We start from the raw sequence: 9,690 nt of genomic DNA, 5'->3' as shown, positions 1-9,690 counted from the left end.
ATATATGGGAGAAAGTGAAAGAGATGAGATGTGAGGCATTGGAAGAAGGGAGAGAGGCAGAATGACACAGAGAGACAGGGAGAGGAAGAGAAATAGTAGAGAGGAGAAAGGGAGTGGGAGAGAAAGACAATGATAGGAATTTGAGAGACCTAAGGAGAGAAAGGGTGAAAAATAGGAAGAAAATACAGAGCGAGGAAGAGAAAAATTCAGACATAGATTCAGAGAAATATTAAAGTAGAGACTGAAACAAATAGAGACACAGAGAGAATCCTGGATCACTGCATTGCTGAGAAAACTAGGACATTCATAGTTGTTCATCACAAAAACATTGCTGTCATGTCAAATTTTGTTCTGATTCATCACAATTCACTTTATATCAGTTCATATAAGTCTGTCCAGATTTTTCTCACATCATCCTACTCAATTTCTTATATTACAATTTTATTCCATCATAATCATGAGCCACATCATATTTGGTTTTTCCCCAAATTGAGGGGAATTCCTCATAATTTCCAGTTCTTTATTACCATAAAAATTCAGTGATGATTATTTTTGTACAAATATGTCTTTTCCCCTTTTTAATAAATCTCTTTGAGACAGAGACCTAGTAGTGATATTGCTACAGCAAAGGATATGCACAGTTTGAGAGCCCTTTGGACATAGTTTCAAATTGTTCTCCATAATACTTGCACCAGACCGCAACTCCAGTAACAAAGCATCAGTATCTCAGTGTTCCCACATCCCTGAAACATTTGTAATTTTAGTTTTCTGTCATATTGGCAAATCTGAGAGGTGTGAGGTTACCCATTAGAGATGTTTAATTAATGTTTCCCTACTGAAGAGTGATTTGGCACATTTATTCATGTGATGATACTTTTGATTTCTTTAGGTATATGCTATTTCTATCCTGATGACAGATGAGGAAAATGAAGTAGTCAGGGGCTTAAGTGACCTGCTTCCAGTCACAAAGTAAATATATGAGGCCACATTTGGCCTCAATACTAGCATGACTGCAAGTCCAGTGCTCTCTTCAGTGCACCACCTGGCCATCTCCAGGATATTCATTTTGAGATGTCCAAAAGACACTTGGTAGTTGGATACTAGAGGTCATTAGAGAGGTTATGTAAGGATAAGTAGATATAATGATTCTCAGCAAAGAGATGTTAATTGAATCCAAGAGAGTTGATGATATCACTAGAGTAAATGTTAAATAAGGAGAAGACAGAGTCCTGTGGCACATGAATTGTTAGTGAGCCTGACCTCAATGAAAGTCTTACAAAGAATGCTTTGAGAAGACATGGACAAAGAAGTAAGAGGAGAACCAGGTGAAATAAGTGTCCTGAAAATTGAGACAGATGAGTTTATCAAATAGCAGTGGATTACAGAAAATGTAAAAGGGATGAGAGGTCAAGAGGGATGAGGAATGAAAAAAGACCATTTGATGTGACAATTATAATATGTTTATTCCACTGGAAATGCGTGTTGTCTAAGGGGTTGAGGGGTAAGGGAGGTGGAGGGAAGAGTAAGAACATGAATCATGTAAACATGGAAAAATCTTCTAAAAATAAAAATTAAAAATAATAAAATTAATAAATAAAACATGGTTAGTATAAGCAAAAAGAGAATTGTTCATTGAATCATTCAGTGAAAGGAAGACTAAAAACTTAGGAAGAGAAGAAGAATAGGGAAGAAGGGATAAACATCTTTCAGCAACTACTCCATGTCCCATGTGCCAGTTAACTTGTTCTTTGCTTTTTTTGAAACCCTTCCCTTCTGTCTTAGAATCAAGAGTGAGGAGCAGTTCCAAAGAGGAAGAGTGGTAAGGGCTAAGTGATGCGCGTTATAATGGACTTGCCTGGGATGTGTCTGAAGCCATATTGGAACCCAGAAACTCCCGCCTCCAGGCCTGACTGCAGACCCTCAATTCTTTCTTAAGGACCCTCCATCAAGGAGACACTCAAAGGGCCAGGTGAGAAACAGGGTGGGACCTATCAGGACCCAGAGCCTCATCTTGACATTTTATAACATGATATTCTCAAGGGTTGTTTCCAACCCAATTGTTGAGCACTTCCCCTTACTATCTGGAGGCCCCTCAACCTAAGGTTCTTCCCCTTTTGGAACCTCAGTTTTTCCTCTTTGAAACAAGGGTATATGGCCTTAGAGCTCCCTTTTCACTGGGAGCATTTAACCTGGTGATTTAATGTGGGATCTCAGATTTTTATCTATTCTTTTGTTGGCTTCCCACAATTTAATAGTCAAAGGGAAAGGAATCTTCCTGATGGACAAGGGGTAAGTGTTAGTGAAGACTTCCTGGAGGAGTTACCATTTGACCTGGGCCTCTGTGGTGGATTTGGTGAGGCACAAATGGAGTGGGGAGACAGTGTGAGCACAAGTACATGCAGTGAGTTCAAGGCAAGCCTGTGCTGGAAGACCAGGGATGAGGGGAGCCCTGGTAACAAAGAGGACATGAGATTCTCTCTGTGGTCAAAGAAATGTCAGGTAGATGGGACTGGGTTTAATTCACTACCTTAATCCATGTCCTGTTTGGAAATTACAGTGCCAAGGGGGGCAAGCCTCACCTGGCTGAGAGTGAGGTTTCTTTGGGCCCTATTGTCACAGCAACAAGGGAATATTTCATAAGAAAGCCAGTGACCTCACAGAAGCTGATCTTAAACCCTACCATCTTGAAGCTCACATCAAACCAGTGTAAGCCAAGAGAGAACTTTGAGGAAGAAGAAGAGCATAGTTGGATTTTGCCTTGGAGGAACTCTGACTAATACAAAATTAATTTCCTGGTGTGTATCCTCCTTAGAATCCATCCAAAATTTGGTGGAGGGAGTCAGAGGTGAGGCCTTCTGAGGAAAGGAATGCATTTAGCCTCCACTCAGCTTTTTGTCACTTTTATTTTATTTTAATTTAATTTTCTTTGCTTTTTAGAAAAATTTTTTCCATGGTTACATGATTCATATTCTTGCACTCTCTTCCACAACCCCCCCAAATCACAGTAGCCAACATGCTTTTCCACAGGTTTCTTCATGTGTCATTGATCAAAACCTCTTTCCATATTATTGACAATTGTTCTAGGGTGGTTATTGAGTCTACATCGAAATTGTATCTGTATCAACCCATGTGTTAAAAAGAGTTGTTTTTCTTCTGCGTTTGCACCCTTATTGTTCTTCCTCTGAATGTGGGTAGTGTCCTTTCTCATAAGTCCCTCAGTGTTGCCCAGGGTCATTGCATTGCTGCTAGTACAGAAGTCCATTATATATGATTTTACCACAGTGTATCCATCTCTATGTACATGTTATCCTGGTTCTGGTCCTTTCACATTGTATCAATTCCTGGAGGTCATTTCAGTTCACATGGAATTCCTCAAATTTATTATTCCTTTGAGTACAATTCCATCACCAGCATATACCACAATTTGTTCAGCCATTCCCCAATTGAAGGGCATCCCCTCGTTTTCCAGTTTTTTGCCACCACAAAAAGTGTGGCTATAAATATTTTTGTGCATGCATTTTTCCCTGTGATCTCTTTGGGGGTACAGACCCTGCAATTGTATGGCTGGATCAAAGGGTCTTTTAGCTCTCTTTGGGCACAGTTCCAAATTGCCATCCAGAATGGTTGGATCAATTCACAACTCCACCAGTAGTGCATTAATGTCCCAATTTTGTTACATCCCCTCCAACATTAATTACTCTCCCCTATTGTCATTTTAGCCCATCTGCTGGGTGTGAGGTGATAACTGTTGTGAGAGTTTATTTAGCATTTAATTTATGAATAGTGTTGGACCTAGCAGTAAGGGCTGGAGTATTCCCAGTTGGAATGAAGGAGGAGGAAGTGGGGCTTGTGCTATGACAGAGACTCCATTAGTGTTTGGACATAACTCTTGCTAACCCTGGGAGATCTCAGAGTTAGGGAAAAACTGCATCCAGATTCCCTGGGATCCTAAGAGGTGAAGGCTTTCAACAGTGGACAGCAGACCTATAATATCAGCACCAAGTGGGGAAGTGGTTTGTGATCTGGTGGACAGAATTGCAAACTCACTCTCTCTACCTGAGTTCCTTGGATCAACTAGTGGAGCTGGCTCTTTGCATCCTGTGACCATACTTGGATTACCGTGAGACCCCAATTGGACTTTTAGCTGAGCTGACCAAACCTGGCTGGAACCTGGTTTGAAGGAGCTTTCCCTGTGACTTCAGTACTGCTTCCTTTAGGCCCTGCCTGGCTTAGGTCAATAAGAGAGTGTAGTTAAGTCCTTCCCTACCCTTGCCCCCTGTGGTTTGCCCTTAGGTTTTAATTATTGAATCCTTTATTTCCATCCTTCACTATTTTTCCCCCGAATTAAACTGTCATATACTTTTTTTATTAACATTTATTAATATACTTTTACCTTTTTGCCTGCTGGTTCCATAGACCCTAGCATAGGAGAGCTGAGTGACTGTTGGGCCAACTGCCATTCCTGTGTCAGTTAAAAGCTTGGCAGTAAACCCTGGTCTCCCTATCTTGGTTGGTCATGTCTTTCCTTCAACCCAGTATGAATCCACAAACCATTTAGGTTACATTTTAATAATAATAATTAACATCCCTGTTGCCTCACCATTACAGTTTGTCACACCCAGATGGCTGGGTAACAGAAAGACAGACAGGAAGTGTTCTCTTGGGCTGTCAGAGCCACACAGGAAGCTGAGAAGATTCGAACATTCCGTAAGGGGGTTCAGCCATTGGTTGTGAGGTGAAAGTTCTTAATCAGTGGTGAGCTGCTCAGAGCTGCTCAGCCCCTATCCCAGGTCATTCATAAATCTCTGTGGGAAGGCAAAATACTATCAGACCTGGAGTAGCCCCAGAGAAAGGTTTTGTTTTTTTACCATTTTTTTGTGTTTTGTTCTCTGTTGCTTTATTGTAATTGTAGTTGTTGTTGGTTATTTTAATTGTAATTGTTGTTCTTAGTTGTTATCAGTCAGTAATTGTGGCTAATAATAACACTGATATTGTATATGGCTGGTTGGTTATGGCAATGATGGGAACAATGATGTTTGAGGATTGGATTGATTATGTCCTCTTGACATTGTAGCAAGCAGTATTGGCTATCCCATACCTGTGGTTCAAAATCATACCCAGGTATTGTAGGGGGATGATGGATGTTGAAATAGCACAACCTATTTTAACTATTAATATCTTGGATTTACTTTCACATACACCAGTCATGATCCTTACTGGTTATATTGTTTTTAAGTTAAGGTGGATGTTCTTCCATATTATATAATGTTGCAAAATCATAATGGCTTGGTGGTGTAGAGACTCAGAAACTAAACAAATGTTAAGGTTATTGCAAATCAAACTGAATAATTTGGAATTGTACATGCAGAATGGTCATGTTTCTGGTCAACCTCCTAGTCCTCCTAATACTGACAATGTGGTTGTATTTTCACACATAGGATATTCTGGAAAAAGTGGTACATCTAAGGCTGAGTTGGAACAGCAGGTACAAAGCAAGGGTGATAAACCTATTAATCTTTTCCATGTGATGCAACATACAAGGTTTAGGTCAGAGGATGTGGAAAATTTAAAAAGAAACATCACAAAATTCCACGATGATTCTGGGAAGCTTGTTAAGATCTTTAAGGCATTTATAAAAGCCCATGACCCAGACTTTGAAGATTGCTGGTATGTGTTGGGTGAGATCTTGTCACATCATGATAGGGCCAAGTTTCTTCAGAAGACCAGGAACACAGAGGGAATGCCTGGGAGAACCTGTACCTCAATTCAGTTCCAGTATACCTAATGTTAAAACAGGAAAGAAAGTCATTAATAAAAATCATGGAGAAAAATTCACGGCATCCAAATGCATGGTCTAAATATGAGAGAATCAGGCAGACTGCAAAAGAGACCCCAGCAACATTCCTTGATACAATAATTGAGGCAGCCGAGATGTATTTAAATATGAATACATTAGAGGATATCACCGTGGACCACGTAAAAAGAATATTTCTTAGGAATTCTGTTCCACAGATTAAGAAGTTCTTTACAGATAATTACCCTGATTGGGAACTTTTGAGCCTGGATGAGTTAAAACACAAAGCCACTTATGTGTTTGCACAGGAGAAAGAAAAGGGAAGTAATGAAAAAGATACCATAATTAAAAGCCTTAGGAAACAGCTAAGGGAGGCAAATTCTAGAGCCAATGAGAAGGAGATAAAAGAAATTAAGGCAGTAGCAGCATTAAGGGCAGCAAAGAAGAAGAATGCCAATAATTATAAGACCAGTGGTAATACATACAGAAAGAATCAGAGACAGCAATCTTACTATGTTTGTGGCTGAATTGGACATTTTGCAAAGGAGTGTAGCTATAGAAGATCATATGCGCATTTAATAGGTTTAATAATAATGGTGGATACAGCGGAAATAACTGGAATAATGGTTGTAATCATGGAAATGGCCATCAAAATGTGTTCCAATGCCAGAATGCATGCTACCAAGGTGCTCAAGCTCCTAATTTGGCAATGATGCACAATTACATACAAGCTGGAGAATGCCCAAAATTTAGCCATGTTATACAGGGGAATGTTAATAATGGTAACATGAATCTGGAGGACAGTTTCATTATGAAGGTGTGCCCGAAGTTCAGAAGTGATTGATCAAGGTAATGGGACTAAAGTGAATGTTGATGAAATTATGTATTGAACATGATGACAATGTAATAGTGAATAATGGAAATGGTGCACTTGATATTGATATTGATTTGATTGGTGATAATAAGAATTTAATTAATTATGGTGATGAGTTGATCAGTATTAATTTATTTTATTTTTTGGAGTATTTTTAAACACTTATTAATATTCATTTTTAGTAAAGTTAACATGGTTATATGATTCCTGCTCCTACTTTTCCCTTCACCCCTTGCCCTCCCCTCAACCCCAGCCAATGCGCATTTCCCCTGGTTTTAACATGTGTCATTGATCAAGACCTATTTCCAAATTGCTGATCATTGCATTGATGTGGTAGTTTCGAATCAAAATCCCCAATCATGTCTGCCTCAAACCATGTGTTCAAGAAGCTGCTTTTCTTCTGTGTTTCTACTCCTGCAGTTGTTTCTCTGAATATGGGTAGCATTCTCTTCCATAAATCCCTCAGAATTGTCCTGGATCATTGCTTTGCTGCTAGTACAGAAGTGCATTACCTTCTATTTTACCACAGTGTATTGGTCTCTGTGTACAATTCCTAGAGGTCTTTCCAGTTCACATTGAATTCCTCCAGTTTATTATGCCTTTGAGCACAATAGTATTCCATCACCAGCATATACCACAATTTATTCAGCCATTCCCCATTTGAAGGACATACCCTCCTTTTCCAATTTTTTGCCACCACAAAAAGCATGGCTATAAATATTTTTGTATAAGTCTGTTTATCTATGATCTCTTTGGGGTACAAACCCAACAATGGTATGGCTGGATCAAAGGGCAGGTATTCTTTTATAGCCCTTTGAGCATAGTTCCAAATTGCCATCCAGAATGATTGGATCAGTTCACAACTCCTCCAGCAATGCATTAATATCCCAATTTTGCCACATCCCCTCCAGCATTCATTACACTCCCCCCTTCTTTCATTTTAGCCAATCTGATAGGTGTGAGGTGATACCTCAGAGTTGTTTTGATTTGCATTTCTCTAATTATTAGAGATTTAGAACACTTTCTCATGTGCTTATTGATACTTTTGATTTCTTTACCTGAAAATTGCCTGTTCATGTCTCTTGCCCATTTATCAATTGGGGAATGGCTTGATTGTTTATACAATTGATTTAACTCCTTGTATATTTGAGTAATTAGACCCCTGTTAGAGTTTTTTGTTATAAAGTTTTTTCCCCAATTTGTTGTTTCCCTTCTGATTTTGACTACATTGTTTTTGTTCGTACAAAAGCTTTTTAGTTTAATATAATCAAAACCATTTAATTTACATTTTGTTATTTTCTCTAACTCTTGCTTGGTTTTAAAATTTTTCCTTTCCCAGAGATCTGACAAGTATATTATTCTGTGTTCACTTAACTTATTTATAGTTTCCCTCTTTATATTCAAGTCATTCACCCATTCTGAATTTATTTTGGTGTACGGTGTGAGATGTTGATCTAAACCTAATCTCTCCCATTTTGTTTTCCAAATTTCCCACCAGTTTTTGTCAAATAGTGGAATCATGGCCCAAAAGTTGGGCTCTTTGGGTTTATCATACACTGTCTTGCTGATGTCAGTGTTAATTTAAATGGAATAAATGATAGCTTAATCAATGTGAATGTTAATTTGATGAGAATTAATGATAATTTGAATTGTGTTAATGTTAAATTTTCTGAATAAACTACTGGTAATGGTGTAAATAGTACCTTAATCAATGTTAGTGGTACTTTACCCACTGGTAGTAGTAATTTAACTAGTGTTGGTAATAATTTAAGATTGATGATGTTTTATATGGTATTGATAATAATTTGATTACTGTTATAAATAATTGTGAGCAAAAGAGAAGTAGTGTTGTAAATGGTGTTACAAGTTCTAGTAAGTGTGGAATTAAGAAAAATAATAGGAATTATGATTTGATTGAGAATATTTTGATTGCAAAAGAACAATGATACCAGAATAGAGGTGAAAAGGGCCAAAGGTGTAAAATCCTGGGAAAATTCTGTAATTCAAGATGATGTTAAATTGAATGAAGAGGAAATACCTGAGCTATGTACTGATGTTACTATTTTAGCTCCTGTGTTGGAAACTTTCCAACCTCCCAAAGGTACTGAACTGTATGTGTCTGTAACTATTGGAGATCAGATTTATGACCTACTTGTTGATACCGGAGTGAGTAAATCAGTTTTGCAATGCTTTCCTGAGAATTGTAGAGTTGTTGGAAAAATGGATGTTGTTGGTGTTACAGGTATGACTCAAAAAGTAGCTAAATTGCAACCAAAAATTGTAACCCTAGGACCCCTTTCAGTGGAACATGCATTTTTCTGTATTCCAGAATGTCCAATGTATCTTTTGGGAACGGATTTGCTATGTAAATTACGGACTACTATCCAATGTACTGATTCTGATATTTCTTTGCATCTCTCAGAGGAATCTTTGAAGGCCTTTCCATTGCTTTTCTTAGATTCTAGCAGTACAGAGGATGACTTAGGTACTATCTAACTAATACCTGAGGATATAGCTAAGGATTTGTGATCAAGATCATCTACAGATGTTGGGTTGCTAAAATAAGCTACTCTAGTCAGGGTAAGGACAAAGAAAGGACCAGTTCCTTGTGTGCCTCAATATCCCTTGACTAAGGAGGCAATAGATGGTATTCGTCCAATTATTGAGTCCCTAATCCAACAAGCGATAATAATACCATGCTTTTCTGAGTACAATACACCAAATTTGCCTATAAAGAAGCTAAAACCAGATGAAAATGGCCAACCTGTTTACCAATTTATTCAAGATATAAGAGCAGTAAATGATTATGTCATTAAAACATATCCAGTTGTTCCAAGTCCAGCTGCTATAATTCCTTCCATTCCAAGTCAGGCTAGATATTTCACTGTGGTACATTTATGTTCTGCATTTTTCTCAATACCAATCCATGAGGATTCTCAAAAGATCTTTGCTTTCCCTTTGGAGAAGACTCAAAGGACATCTCCCACAGGGGTATACTGACTCATGTTCCCAGTTTTCTCAA

At 38.2% G+C, this 9,690-nt stretch overlaps 1 pseudogene; it reads left to right on the top strand.

Annotated features, from left to right (window-relative positions):
- The window catches only part of LOC123253822, a 28,207-nt pseudogene extending 22,422 nt beyond the window's left edge, over positions 1 to 5,785 (top strand).
- Positions 5,786 to 9,690: the final 3,905 nt, after the last annotated feature.

This window comes from Gracilinanus agilis, chromosome X, assembly GCF_016433145.1.
Source record: "Gracilinanus agilis isolate LMUSP501 chromosome X, AgileGrace, whole genome shotgun sequence".
Lineage (NCBI taxonomy): Eukaryota > Metazoa > Chordata > Mammalia > Didelphimorphia > Didelphidae > Gracilinanus > Gracilinanus agilis.
Note: the sequence above shows the minus strand (reverse complement) of the source record. Positions and strands in the feature narration are given on the sequence as shown.